Here is a 16281-nt window from a genome sequence, read left to right as displayed (position 1 = left end):
GTCAACTTCTTGGAGGCGGGAAATACGAGTTCAGTTCGTTCGAAATCGGCTGCTTATGTCACGTTCGGGAATCCTTTCCTCTGTTGGTAGGTTTGTAATCTCCGAATTCCAGGGCGAACGCATAGTGTGTTTTTGTTTTGCTTCCGCACTGTGTTTGTGCAGCTTTGAAGAAAGTAATCGTTAGGAAAATGCCATCTCAGAAAAGGAAGAAGAGCGGCCTTTATCTTTTTGCAAGAAGGAAGAAAAATCGAGGCAAAAATTTAGCTGTCTGGAGGGAACGGACAAAGTTAAATGTCATTTGTAAATTTTGGAACTATTGACAAAATTTTCTTCTTAATTTTTCATTCATTACTTGGGTAGATTTTTAATTAAATTTTTAGATAAGTTGTTAAAGATTTTGATTTGTAATTTAGTGCACCGAAAACCCTAAATGTTGATGGCTTTTCTATCAACTGGACGTCTTCAGCATAAAAATTCTGTCTTTCTTTTATCAAGTATATCACTGTTATGTTTATCACTCATCAGTAAAGACTATAAGTATTTTGATACTTTGCCTATGCGAAAGAAGAAGTAAAGAGCTTGAAAGCAATGTAAAGTATGCGGGGGTGGTCGCATAATTCACAATCAGTAGCGTACCGTACGTAGGAATTTATTTCGGGGGGTCCAAACTCAAAATGAGGGTATTTTATATCAAAATTCCTAAAATTGCCCCTAAACTTAGGCTAAATTTATACAAAAGTCGAAATTTCGGGGGGATCCGGACCCCCAGGACCCACCCCCTGCGTACGTCCCTGTTCCCAATCCTTATCAGAAGGGCATTCTTGTTTTATAAATATTCTCGGTTTTGTGGCAAAGTAGCGACCGAAATCACTGAGGGAAAATCAAAGGAAAAACACTTTACTGACTAGAAAATCAGGTGGTGTAAAGAAGGTTACGAGAAATTCAGAAAGCTGGAGTCATTATCCTTTCTAGGACCTCACAAATAGGCTATAATTTTGAGTACATTTTGTTGGTGTGCTGCAGATACATTCTTGGTATTGTCTCACCTATTACTGCTATTTGACTTCGGTTTCTCTTCCTGAACATCATTTCACAAATCGGGCTAGTATTTAGTCAACGGACATTGCTAATATTAAATGATAAGTTACAGTACCATGCCAGTGATAATAGAGTTACCCTGGCAACAAATACTAAAAGCTTTTATTTTATTTTATTTATTTATTTATTTATTTATTTTTATTTATTTATTTATTTTTTTTTTTGCGAATACCACGCATCTAACATTACACGTGCCTGCAGCTATTTATTTCTTTTCTTTTCTTTTCTTTCTTTCTTTCTTTTCTTTTGTTTGTTTTTGGTGAATGTCTCACTTTACTTGTACGTATCGTAAGGCGAGGTTACTAGCGCAAAAAAAAAAAAAAAAAAGTCTTGCACTTGAAGTGATGTAGAAAGAAAACGGAACTTAAAAAATGAAGACAACTAACGATGTACACTCATGTTCAAAATTATTGTCGCATGTCTATAACTGTCTTCTTGTAAGAATATAATTTGATAATGATTTTGCGGGGTACTTTTAATACTGATACTATGTGTATAATCGGGAAATGTATATTTGTGGTAAATTTCATAGGAAAAGAAATATAAATACGAAAATTAGAGTGAGTAAAACAAAATGTTGCTAAATGGACAAGAAAGTTTTATTTTCGTTTTATTGTTCTTATTTACTGCTCTTTTGACATGAAATTTACCACATACATGTCTTTGCTGATTATACACATACTAACATTATAAGAAATACCGGGAGAATTCGTTATCAAATTATATTCCTACAAGAACATATTTATAGACATGCGACAATAATTTTGGACATGAGTGTACATTATATGATGATGAGTGTTCTGCCCGAAAGTAGGTCTTTAACCCGAATATCTCTTGGCAAGGTAAGCCCATGGTGGTTTGCCATTATCTTCTATGGGATTATGATGACGTCCAAAGGACGGGATCTATAGTTTAACGTGAGACACGAGCCACTTGTGTCCCACAGGGAATTGAACCCAAGCACTGATTAGAATGCGACGAGCGTAACCACTCATTCCACCAGGATCACTGTATGGTATGTAATTGACTTGTATTTTGCATATTTTTAGTGTTGTATATTTTACTATGAAACATGCTAATATAAGGCAGAGGTAATATTATCAATGATTACACTAGTTAACAAATTTAAACTTTTTGTTTGTTACATGAGAAAAATCACCTGATCTTAAAGGAACTTTTTGCGCTGAATTCGAATATGCACTCGGTTTCTCTCCATCACGTACAGTTTTCCCGTAACAGAGGGATTTTCGGGAAATTCCCTCAAAAATTTCCCTTTTTCAGATATTTTATTCCCCTAGCTCCTGTCCCCTTACATATAGTAACATAGAAATTATACCTAAGTATACCTTGATTTATATTTAATAAACCCTAAAAGTTTCGTAAAAATCGCTTTGTTCTTTCTAGAGAAATAAATATATTTGTATGTATACTGTGTGCACTGTTTATTGCACCTGATAGTAATGCTTTCAGATCTCCTGAGTTGGGGTAAAAACGATTTGCTTTATTACTACAAACACAGACATAAAAATGAATATTTACAATAGTCAACAACACACTTTCCCCCCTCCCGGTATCGTTTCCCCCCTCCCCCCGCGCATTTCTTTCTTTCTTGTGTTCTTGACACCTGGTGAGGGAGTTTTGTACATTTTTATATTGACGTGTGGTTTAACACTACTTCACTTTCAAAGTTGTCTTTGCTGCTAAGAGTGCTTTCATGTTTGATCTTAACGGCATTATACCCAAGACCAGAAGTTTAGTTTGTGATCAGTACAATGGCGTCAAGAGGACGGCGTTCGTGTGTTAACTCACCAAATAGTTTTTGTTATGTGTGTGGCCAGTTTGTAGTTAAAGGACAGTGTAGATCCATTACGCCATCGGTGAAACTAGCATATTATATATATTTCGGATGTCGTGTGGGAGATCAGGACAAAACTTGGGCACCCAACATAATTTGTGCGTCGTGCTACGTCACTTTACTTGCATGGGTCAAAGGGAAACGGAGGTTCATGAAATTTGCTGTACCAATGGTGTGGAGAGAACCCACCAACCATCTGGATGATTGTTATTTTTGTCTCATAGTAGTTAAGGGACATTCTAAAAAAAAGCAAATACACAATAAGTTATCCCAACGTTAAATCCGCAATTAGACCTATTCCGCACGGGGATGAACTTCCACTTCCCGAGCCCCCTACCAACTGGGAAGAGATATGGCCAAAACACTCTGATGATGATCATGACCTTGATGAACCATCGACATCAACATGTACATCCAAGGATCCAACGTTCATCCCTGACTGTGTTCGCGAGCTACATTTCATCCGGCAATGTGAACTTAATGACCTAGTCCGTGACTTGCACCTGACAAAACAAGAGGCGGAACTTCTGGGATCAAGGCTCCAGCAGTGGAACTTATTGGATGCAGAAACGAACATATCAGTGTACAGGAAAAGGCATGTTCAATTTTCAAGCTATTTCTCAATGCAAGATAATGTGTGCGTATGTAAGGATATAAATGGGTTGATGGCGGAGCTAGGAATTCCTTACGTTCCAGAAGAATGGAGGTTTTTTATCGACGCGTCAAAGGTCAGCCTTAAAGCTGTCCTTTTACATAATGGAAATAAAAAACCTTCTATACCACTTGCGCACTCAGTGAAGATTAAGGAATCCTATGACACCATGTCAACTTTGCTAAATCTTATAAATTACAAGGACCATTGTTGGCAAATTAGGACTGCAGTGCGGTTACACGAAGTACCAATGTTTTTTATGTTTATGGGATAGCCGAGCTGATGACAAACATTATGAAGTGAAGGAATGGGAACCTAGAGTGAATTACATACCTGGAGAATGCAACGTCAAATACGCTCCTTTGGTAGATCCTAATAAGATATTACTACCGCCACTTCATATCAAGTTAGGACTTATGAAAAACTTTGTCAAAGCCATGGACACATCTGGTGAAGGTTTCAAGTATTTGCGAGATAAGTTCCCTAACCTGAGTGATGCTAAGATTTCAGCGGGAGTGTTTATTGGTCCCCAAATTAGGAAATTAATGCTTGATGATAGCTTTGACAGCAAGTTAAACAGTGCTGAGCTAGCTGCCTGGACAGCATTTAAGTGTGTTGTGCGCAACTTTCTGGGCAATAACAAAGCTGAGAGTTACACAGAAATCGTACAGGACATGATACAGAAATACAAAGAGTTGGGTTGTAGGATGTCTTTAAAAATCCACTTTTTGCATTCCCACCTCAGCTTCTTTCCTGCTAACCTAGGTGCTCTCAGCGACGAACAGGGGGAAAGATTCCACCAAGATATAATGGCAATGGAGAAAAGGTACCAGGGACGATGGGATCCTTCAATGATGGGGGACTATTGTTGGGGTCTTGTTAGAGAATGCAACATTTCTTACAAAAGAAGGAAGTAGTGTACGTTTTTGTAACCCAATGGAAGTTTAATATATTGTGATAGTTTTGATTGTCTTTTCATGACCTTTTGGTACATTTGTATTATTGTTTATTGTAAATTGTCACACTTGTAAATTATATTGTATTATATTTTATATATGTGTTTGTGGTAATAAAGCAAAACGTTTTACCTCAATTTAAGAGATCTGAAAGCATTACTATAAGATGCAATAAACAGTACACACAGTATACATACAAACATATTTATTTCTCTAGAAAGAATAAAGCGATTATCACGAAACTTGGAGGGTTTGTTAAATATGAATCAAAGTATACTTAGGTATAATTTCTATGTTAGTATATGCAAGGGGACAAGATCTTGGGGTGTAAAATAAACGAAAAGGGAAATTTTTGAGGGATTTTCCAGAAAATCCTTCTGTTACGGGAAAATCGTACGTGATGGAGAAAAACCGAGTGCATATTCGAATTCAGCGCAAAAAGTTCCTTTAAGAACAGGTATTTCCTTTTATGTAACAAAACCTTTGTTAACTAGTGTTATAATTCTGCTAGAATAAAGCAGAAATATCAGGGCAGCAACAGTCCCTATTGGCGAAACTTTCCATTTCTCTCTGAAAAACCATATTTGCCCATCTCCTGTTAATGATGATAAGTAATCATATTCCATATAATACAATTTTCACAAATGAGAATGAAAGTTCAATTAGCTTCAAATCATAATAGGCCAAAATTGTAATAATGGGTATAATAATAAATAACAACGTATGGAGATTAGAAGTTGGTCCCAGAAACTCCCTGATTTGACATCCGTTTCACCGTTCCAGGTTTCTAGGGGTGGCCACTGATTTATCAATGAAGACTGTAATACTTAGGGATGGGCACGAGCAAGTTTTCTTTGAAACTCGACTCAACTTGAAACAGATATCTTTGAGCTCGACTCGAAAACTCGGCTCGAAAAATTTCTTCCAACTCGACTCGAATTTGGGTCAAGTTTCGAGTCGAGTCGAGCCAATTTGAGCTAAACCCCGTGTAGTTCCAAGTACTCTCTTCAAATATCCTACATAGACAGTATAATTATCAATGATGATGATGATGATTATACTACTACTACTACTACTACTACTACTAATTATTATTATTATTATTATTATTATTATTATTATTATTATTATTATTATTATTATTATTATTATTATTATTATAACACTGTGTATAACCATGAAAGGTCGGCGGTTTGGATTGAAATACTTAAAACTAGTTGACTGTCGATCTCGGTCTTCGAGGAGTCTTCAGGAGGGAAGGACATCGGTCACGAGGTTCTGGGTTTGAGTTCCGGAGGAACAAGTATTCGGACTTGAGCCAAAAATTGTTAAAACTCATAGAGCGTCGGCCAAACATGTTCATAGCTGCTCGACCCGAGTTTAGGGTTGTCAACGACTCGATGATTAGCATTAGATTTTTTGAAAAAGAAATCATGCAATTTTGGTGGACTTCAGCCTGAAAGTCTCAAACTCCGTAAATCTTCCACTAATTACGGTTGGGATGATATTCTTGGGTATAAGGAATAACCCAGGCAAATCAGTTCACGGGGATTTTTTTCTGTTCCTGAGCTGGCATTTATGTGGGACATATGCGGAACTATTAGAATGTAGTCCCTGTGCCGGTACCAGAAAATACGTAATTTTCTTCACAAATATTGGTAATTCATACTTAGTATCGATACCAGTACCCTCGTTCTCATATCAATATTTGTAAACTGTATGCACTTTTATGTAGAAAGTAAAATGTATAAATTCTGAAGGGAAAACATTGCACAGAAACGTTATATTCGTATGTTAACATACTTTTTTGTATGTTGTGTAAAGTGACCCCAACTATGGGGTTACTTTTCACCAAAGTTTATATTTCAGTAACTATGGTCATACTGAATGTTTACTAATGAACTTATACAAATGTTTTCCACACATATCTAGCTATAATATGTTTAAAATACAGTGTTCTAAATCATTACGTTTCTAAGTTACATGCGATTTTCTTTAAAATTCCTTACATCGTGTGCAAAGTAACTGTGTCTTACGGTACCTGCAAAAGAGAGAGAGGGGATAGGAAAAGAAACAGAATCGAAACGTAAGTTATTCAGTGTATGGATAATATGTAAATATAACCAATTTGAGCATGTCTTATTTTTTTCATCTTGTTGTTTACTATGTAGTCATTTAAGGGAAATAATGGACCCAATACAAAGTGCCTGTTTCTGTGATATGAGACTTATTGTATGTAAGTTCAGTATGTAAGCACTTTATTTAAAAGTATACATATTTACTTACCTAATTTCGTTTTGATTTTCAGAAGACGACTATATGTACAGTGGCGTCACTAGGCCTTATTTGGGGGGTTAAATCCCGGAAATTTCTTCCAAGCTCCCCTCCCAAATCTCACACTGAAAATACGTTATATACTGAGAAATTTATTTCAAAAGTAAGATTCTAACACGCCATCAGTAGACTCATGATATATTGGAAATGAAATGAAATCTTTGAGTTTTACGTCCCACGCTTATGCCGGTTAGGCTAAAGGAGACGGTGATAATGAGAGATGAGTGAAATGGTGGAATGAAGAAAGTGGGAGGAAACGGGAGTACCCCGAGAAAACCCACGAGCACGGTGTTTGTCCACCACAAAGTTCACTTGGCGGGGGCTGGGATCGAACCCGGGACCCCACGCACCAGAGGTGAACGCTCTACCACTGAGCCACCGCGCCCCCCTCATGATATATTGGGTTGTCTTCCTTTTGCTTGAACAAACAGCAACGCGTTCTGTATAGAGTTCTCAATGTGAAGTTCAGTCTTCGGCGAGCGACTACAGATACTTGTTGATGTGTTAGATTTAGCTGAGAAAAGCGATAGCTATTATGATTATGACGTAATCAGTGGCGTATTTAAGGGGACTTCCGGGCTTAACCTCCCCCCCGAAATCTTACTATAATAAAATAACTGAAATATCTTGCAGAATTTTCACATTTCCAGGCAAAGCTCCCCCACCCGAAAGTTAGGAGAGCCCCTTCCGAAACAAAATCGTAAATACGCCACTGGACGTAATTATGCTTTTCTATCGTATTTCTCACTTGAAAATACTATGTGAACTGAACTTCTCATTTCTTTACTTCTTAGTTTCCGCAAGGTGAGGTCTCAACTATAAACTATCTCATGCGGCAAATTTTAGATAGATAATTTTAAGAAATTTTATGTTATTTATTATTGCCTATCTTTATCTTATTGTATTACTATTTCAGGCAGGTCAGAAGTGAATATAAATATAAGATTGCTGAGAAAGAAGTTTTTCATGAAGTATTTTTAAGAAAAATAACTATCAAGGAAAGAAGGGAATAAAGAAAGAAAAAAATTACGTGATTGTACGAGTGAAACAAATAAACATGACTATGATAACAAAAATATGAAAGCGTAGAGCAGCAACAATATTCTCCCCCCCCCCCCCTTCCCTCGCCCAAAAGCGAATTTCATTGTGTCCTTGATTGAAGATGATTCTAAAATACTAAACGGAGTTTTTGGGTTGTTGGGGAGTATTCCTCCCAAAAGATCTTCAGACCCCCAAACAAAATATTTTAGTGACGCCACTGTATTAGCATTTTTTGCGTGTGAAGTATTGTGATATACGTTTCTGAAATTGCATAGGGCATATGCTTTCTTACAATGGGAGACTAAAAAACAAATCTTCAGGAAACGCAACACAGCAGTTCTCATTACGAAGTCCCTTCATTTTTTTGACAAACTGAAAGGTCTCCTTCACAGCTGGAAACCGTGTCAATGGACTGTGGGAATAATTTTACTATCTGTCCGGCAGGTATCAAAAGTCTGCACGCGCGTTTCTAAGAAGAACCTGTGTTCACACGTTGTGAGTGTGTGTGTGTATTTGTGTGTGTGTGTGGTATGTCGCTTATTCATATCTCTAGCGCTGTTGCAGAGTACAGGGTAGTTTCGAAGTCGACTACAATGCAACTTCATTGCCATTCAAGCATCGCGGAAGTATTGCAGTAAACTGTCCCAGAAGTATAGGATTCATCGTTTATGCTGAGATCAGTGTCTGTAGGAATGTCAGGAAGGTTCACTATGATTGTTTTCAAGCAGTGAAAAGTTTTAAAGAAAACTTATAACCGGAACCGAAATTTACACGTTTTATTGATGAGAACTATTTTGGGCGGAATTTCAAGGTTACCATATCCGATATGAAAGAATTGTCTAAAGGAAAAAAAATAATTCGACAAGAATGTTAACGTTCTGTACGAAATCTGCAAGAAGAACAGTAAGAAATTTGTAGTATCTTTTGTGTGAATACGTAACCTATGAGAATATGGTAGAATTTTCCTAACAAATGACAAAACAAGAGGAAAATGTGTAAGTACCGATAACGATATTTAATGCAAAGTGGAAACACTACAGGACAAGTTCGACTGACAGACGAATGGCCACACCTACAGTACCCTTCTCCCCGCTCCCAGAACACTGAAATCTGACATGCTCGAGAAGTAGTGAGGGCTCTTAACAAATAGATACATAGCATCATGTTGTCTTTGCCTATTCATATTTTTTTAGTTTTGTTTTCTTTCCTTCTTTCTTTCTTTTGTAACAATTCCTTCTTGAATACAGAGTCGAACATGTAAAATGCCTGAAATTACATTGACAATATACTTGAGTTTACAAAATGCGGACAACTCAGCGAGTTTCGGAAAATAAATACAAATGGAAATTTTTACTCTCAAAATGCTGACATATGATAATCCTAGTTCCTGGATACGCGTATCTTTGTTTGGATATCTGACAACCAAACACAAACACACCTGAATGCTCTCTTCCCTCCTCCCCGAAACTCGGACAAAAATCGACGCCTCTGATTACAATCAGAATCTACGGAAACTCAACTGAAACTTGCTGTGTAGTTTTTTTATGGTCTAGTGAGTTAAAAAAGAAAGAAAGAAAGTAATAAGTGGTGCTGATCAGTACCATAAGACGGAGTTATTTTGCACAAGATTTAAGCAATTTTAAAGAAAATCAGCATGTAACTTACAAACGTAATGATTTAGAACACTGTATTTTAAACATATAATAGCTAGATATATATAAGGAAAACATTAGTGCAAGCTCATTAGTAAACATTCAGTATAACCATAGTTATTGAACTATAAACTTTGGTGCAAAGTAACCCCATAGGTGGGGTTACTTTGCACAACATACAAAAAAGTATGTTCAACATACGAATATAACGTTTCTGTGCAATGTTTTCCCTTCAGTATTTATACATTTGACTTTGTACACAAAACTGCAGAAAGTCTACCAATATTGATATTAGAATGATAGTACCGGTATCAGTATTTATTTTAAATTATCGATATTTGTAAAGAAAATTATGTATTTTCTGGTACCGGCACAGGAACCACTTCTAATAGTTTTGCATACGTCCCACAAAAATGCCAACTCAGGAACAGAAAAAAATCTCCGTGCACTGAATTGCCTTGGTTATTCCTTATGTCCAAGAATATCATCCCAACCGTAATCAGTGGAAGATTTGCGGGGTTTGGGACTTTCAGGCTGAAACCCACCCAATTGCATGACTTTCCTTAAAGAAATCTAACGTTAGTCATTCCTATGCGTATAAGCTGCAAGTCCCTCAAAAGTCTTGTGATTTCTAAAAAAAATACAAAATAAAAAAACCGAAGCCTTTGGAGTGAAGTCCCTCTCAAACTGCTTTTCTGGATCCGTCGCCGTTCATAATTTATTTTCCAAAAAGAAATTAATTCCGGTATCTACCTAAATAGGAAATTTCCCTAAATTTAGAATGCAAGTGGTTCCTGTAGTAATAATTTCCTATCTAAGCGATATTTCGGACCGGCGCAAAGTAACCCCGAGCAAAGGCTAAAACCGCCTTCTTCCAGTTTTACTTTTTCTATGACTTTAAAACGTTTCACATTTCAATTTCAACTATTGCATCAAAGTCCCATTATACACAGTAGTATTCTACGAAACTGACTTAACTTCGACAGAAATTCTTGTTCGTGATATCTTTCAAATTTTGGCAGCCTTTACAGTGACTTCTTTCCATACCTCTACAATAACGAACCCTTTCAGTAATTAGAACTGATGTTAACTGTCAACATTACGGCCAAAATACAGTTAGATGTTCTATCTTACGGTGGCAGTTGAAACTTCCTCTTTACTGTTCATAGTTTTGCCGAAGAGGACTGTGAAACTCTTTTCATATTTTGTGCAAAATAACCCCGTCTTACGGTAGCTTAAAAGTTACGGCACTTTTCGAGTAATATGTTTGAACAAAAACTATATTATTTCGTATACGTTATAAGAAGGATTGAAGGTAATGCAATAAAACTTGCATTGTAATTTCCTCGCTCGAGGTCTAGTGACTTCAAAAAAGTAGTTATAGGTGATGCTAATAGACAGTTTAAAGGTTACGGATACTTTTCGATTAATATTTCCACAATATTAACTGTAACACTTCGTATAGATTACAGGAAGTGAATAAAACTTGCAATGTGGACATCTATTAGTTTTATAAGTCCAAATAAGTATTTGGTAAATGGTATTGTTTAACAGCCAGCAGCAACTTGGAGAGAATTTTAACATGAAAGGCAAGTTACTAACGTGACTTCAACTATTGTTTATTATATTTAGGACTGAATGACTATTTATTAATGTGTACTTGAATGATTGTTTATTAACTCTTTCCAAACAGACGAAGAAGATTTTGTGATGTTATTCAAAAATTGATAGAAAAAACTCATTTTTATTTGTTTTCATTTTAAAGCCATTGCTGAAAACTACAAAGCTTGTTCCCTCGGAAGATATATAACTTGTTATATTTACAATAATGGTTCTTACGTTAAACACGATGACTGAGCCAGCAGCCTGTTTTGAATGAGTTAATGTGGATTTGAACAATTATTCAGTACTATGGGCTTGAACTACTAATCTTGTATGAAAAAAAAGTATTTAATGTACTGTACTTGGGAAATTAGCTATAAAAGATATTTAAAGTAAACCAACTTTGTTACAATAAAATATATCTAGTACTATAAAGTGTTTAACATTAATATCACTGAATGAGTATCGTATAAAAAATGTGTGTAGTTGTAGAGAGGCGCCATAAGAGAAAGGTTGGAAAGCACTTGATAATTTGTGTGTGTGTGTGAGTGACAAGTTTCGATCTTCAGAAACAATTAAAATCACATTAAACTGTGTTAATTGTTCAATGCATTTCAAATGTTCAACGAACTTTAAAAGTTCGTTACTAAATTCTCTGTGAGGGGGGGGGAGGTTATTTGAGAATTTTTCAATTTTGAGCCCTCCATTCGATAGAGCATCAAAAACTATCAGAAAGAAGTTATGGTATTTTTCGCGTCACTCTTACCAATACCGAGATATTCTCAAAAAAAGTTTCGATTTCAGAGATTTAAGGAGCCGTATCTCGGAAACTGTAAGTCATAGAGAAATGATATTGATGTTGATCAATACCTAAGAGGATGGTGAACATTTTGGCACCAAATAGTAACCGGTGGCCATTGTCCAACTGCCACTGGCTAAACCAATGAACCCTCTTACCAAACACATATATTAACCGCAACTTATTAGAAGGGCAAAATGTTCACCTTAGAAACCATTGAACAATCCCCTCCCTCCAAACAATATATATATATATATATATATATATATATATATATATATATATATATATATATATATATATATATATATATATATCTGAACTACCTGTCTTAATGTTCAGACTACATGTCTGTTTGCTCAAGAGACAAGACAGAACCCTTCCATTAGAAAGAGTCACATTTTCCAAGACGAGACGAGATATTCTCAACTCCTATCTCGTAGGCAATATTATCTAGCTTCCTCACGATTCTGAGTCACAATCGAGTTAGCCTCCATCACGAATCGAACCTGGGACCACGCACGCGAATCATTCGGCTGTACCACAGTACCTATAGTGCACATGTTTACACTAATAAAAGTAAGCAATTCCAATCTTACCTTTAAAACGTATCTTTAAAATCCATTAAAAGAAACCATAAAAAGACACTATAATTAATTTTTGAAGAAAGAAGGAGGATAATCGAACATGCCGTTTTGTTAATTAGGACACAACTTCACAAACATCCAGATTCGAAGTAATATGCACCCACTGTACACTTATATAATTATTAACAATAATAGTATTAAATACTGAACACGTCACATCACTGCGCAGCTAACTCATTGCACACACGAACCCAAGGAAAAACTACTGAATTCAGCACAGCACGCCTCTGCCTGCGCTCAGGCCACAAGACTAAACAATGTTATCTGAGTAATTAGCACATGAAATTTTCTGTGGGGAGTTTTGCACGACTCTGGAGAAAAAGAAGAGGCAAGTGGGGGGAAGGAGGGAGAGAGAAAGATTACATATATATAACAGAAACATAAAACAAACGCATTCAAACTAGTTCTTCCCCCTTTTATTTTTCCTTCGTGGGATTCAAACTTGGCGTGAGAAATAAGAAACAGACACCCCTGACACCTGGCGGGTGTCTTGAGAACCTCAGAAAAATACTAATGGTTTGTTCTCACAAGAGTGCACATCCGGTAACGCTTGGGCTGCGTGGGAAATCTTTTGAATAAAGACACAAGTACCCAACAAGACAGCAGCATCATTAAAAGGAAGAGAATCAACTAAAATAAGGCTAAAGCTTTATTGTTTTTTAAAAATCTATTACGTATTATTACAATACAAAGCGTCTCGTATGATTCTACTTATTTTGATAAATATGACGACGGTTACGCTATAACAGTTTAACCACGCGATTCCGAATCAATTAATAATGGTAACACATAGATACCCACAGTCTAATGGGAATACTAAGTTTGGCGTGTTAAAGGTATATTTGGGGGCAAAACTGACAGTGGTGAATCTAGATGGGAAAAAGTGGCAAGGCAACCACAACCCAGATTATGATAGGTATATCATGAGATTACTATAAACTAATAATAGCTTAAATTATTTTTGTCACTCAAGAAACTGGTGGGCCAATGCCGCCCGGGCTAAATCCGCCACTGCAGAATGGTACATTTGCGGGGTTGCGCTCAAGCTCTTAGGGGAATGGGCACCCCTGGTAACACATATCACGAATATCAACATAGAACTCAAGAAAATAGTGTTGAATGTATATATGTATGGAATGTCGCAGTCTTCGAAATGTTGTGCTAAAGATAAACAGTAAAAATAAATAAATAAATAAATAAATAAATAAATAAACTGGGCAGGTGCATATAGTATCGCATGAAAGTGCTGGAGACGAAGTAAAAACGAATACAGGCGCGCACCCAGAATTTTATTAGGATTGGCCCAATACTGCAAGACACTACACCTATATACGTAGAATTAAGCTGATGTTATTTTACACCTGTAAATACAATAAGTAATGTTTAATTATTGCCAGCCATAGGTTCTACTCTCGGAAAAATGATGTAACTTGATTGTTTCATAAGAAAGGAAAATGTGCGGATGAAGCGGAGAATCAAATTTTTATGCTACACCAATCATTTCTCTGATAAACAAATATACGTGGGTCCCCTAAGCCGTATATGTAAGTTTCCCTAAGCTATTAAAAAATATATTTTTTTTAAGATACATTACCAAACTATATAAATACATGTGTGTAGGTGGGTTCTTCCTCACCTTTCCACAAAATCCCCATTGAGATTCAGATATTTGTCCTGCCGTTGCATCAATTGGTCTAATTTTTTTTTTTTTAATAATCAGGCTCTGGCTATTTAGCACTACCCTCACACTCCGCTTCACTTCATCACTAGTGATGAGCGCAAGAGTCTTGGTCTTGCGGTTTTTGCAAGAGTCTTGCATGCAAGACCAAGACCAAGACCAGGAATCCCGATGCAAGATCAAGACCAAGACCATACCTGCAAGACCAAGACCAAGCGCAAGAGTCTTGCACAAGTACCGGTACTACTTAATTTCTTTTTAGAGAATGTAAAAAAAGAAGGGGATGGATTTCTTGGCTTCAGTAAAAATGCTGGTGGAGTGAATATGTTCCCAGTAGTTTATGCAATCCATGTGAGTCAATCTGCCCCTGTAGCATATAGCTACAGTACGCCCTTTCCTGAATTGGTTGCTTCCGTTTTCTGTAGATATTGCTCGTTTTCAAGCTACACAGGTGTCATCTTGCGCCATGTGAGCTTTTTTGGTGGAGCCGTATGCGTTGATTTTCTAGGCGTTTTTCCGTTTCCTCCTACTTTCTTCATTCCACCATGTCAGTCATTTCTCATCATCACCGTCTCCCTTAGCCTTGGTGCATAATCATGGGACGTTAAACTAGATACTTCATTTCATTTCAAAGCATATTAGAGGTGTTCTTCTTCCAAAACTAAAGAGAAATGTAGTATTTGAACATCGGTAATTCCGTACACCATAGGTATCGACTACATGGGTATGGCCTTGGCTCCGAGACTCAAGCATTCGTTGGAATTTTTTAATGTGTGCTCATAAAATTATCTTCGAAATAACATTTTTACGACATTGACAGAAACTTAGCGCATGTGACCGTAGGTTTGATTTCATGGGCGGGTGCTTATACGTTGAATAACTGTTTATCAGTATAACTTTTAGCCTTCTTAGGTATACGGTACATCGAGGACTGAGCGACATAACATTATACTACAACAATAAATCTATATTATAAAATTCAAAGTGACTATCTTTGTGACTCCTAATCTCTTGAACCAGCCAACCGATCTCCATTAAATTTTCAACATAAGCTGAGGTTTGGGCCTGGAAGTGTTTTCATAAGTTTACTTTGACGATAAAACTTAGGGGAGGGTAGAAGGGGGAGTTATAAAATAATAAATAAAACTTAATAACTCTTGAACCAAACGCCAATCTCGATCAAATTTTTAACATAGATTAGGTTTAAGCCTGGAATGTTATTTGTCAGTTCACTGACGGAGCAACTAGGGGAAGAGGAGGAGGAGAAGATGTACAAAAAATCAATATAAATAAAAATAAAAGTGACTAAGTTTGAGATTTAATAACTCTCGAACCACCCAACCGATCTCAATCAAATTTTTAACATGTATGAGGTTCGGGACTGAAAAGTTTTTTAGATTTTCATTTTGATGTTAGAACCTAGGGGCGGAGGAGGGGAGAGGGATATATATATATATATATATATATATATATATATATATATATATATATATATATATATATATATATATATATATATATATATATATATATATAACTTTATAATCTTGAAACACCTGACCGATCTCGATCAAATTTTCAACGTAGATGAGGTTCGGACTTGAGGTGGTTTTTATCACATCAATTTGACGGTAGAACTTAGGGGAGGGGGAAGGAATGGAAAATGTACAAAAATAAATAAAATTTAATAACTTTTGAACCACCCGACCGATCTCGATCACATTTTCAACATAGATGAGATTCGGACCTGCGATGGTTTCTGTCATCACTTTAACGGTGCAGCTTAGGGGAGGGGGAAGGGAGAGAGATTTAAAAATGATCGTAAATGACCGATATTAAGGTGGGATCTAGAGATTCGGGGGTCGCTGAGATAAACAGTGACACTTCCGATACTGTTTAAATCCAAATTCAGCTCCGTAGCTGGGGCCGCGGTGGCTCAGTGGTAGAGCGTTCACCTCTGGTGCTTG

General features: G+C 36.5%; 1 protein-coding gene across 2 annotated transcripts in view; it reads right to left on the bottom strand.

Moving 5' to 3' along the window:
- Positions 1-16281, bottom strand: part of LOC145668851 (uncharacterized) — a 695269-nt gene that overhangs the window by 640712 nt on the left and 38276 nt on the right. The window contains exon 1 of one of the 2 annotated variants that reach the window (XM_081737058.1): positions 12589-12951. The exons of the other annotated variant lie outside the window; for it this stretch is intronic. The gene's annotated coding sequence lies outside the window, so the exon portion shown is untranslated. Of the gene's footprint in view, positions 1-12588; positions 12952-16281 lie in introns of those variants that run through there. 2 annotated transcript variants of the gene reach the window in all.

This window comes from Thermobia domestica, chromosome 13 (assembly GCF_964235325.1).
Source record: "Thermobia domestica chromosome 13, izTheDome1.hap1.1, whole genome shotgun sequence".
Classification (NCBI taxonomy): domain Eukaryota; kingdom Metazoa; phylum Arthropoda; class Insecta; order Zygentoma; family Lepismatidae; genus Thermobia; species Thermobia domestica.
This window is presented reverse-complemented; position numbering and strand designations above follow the sequence as displayed.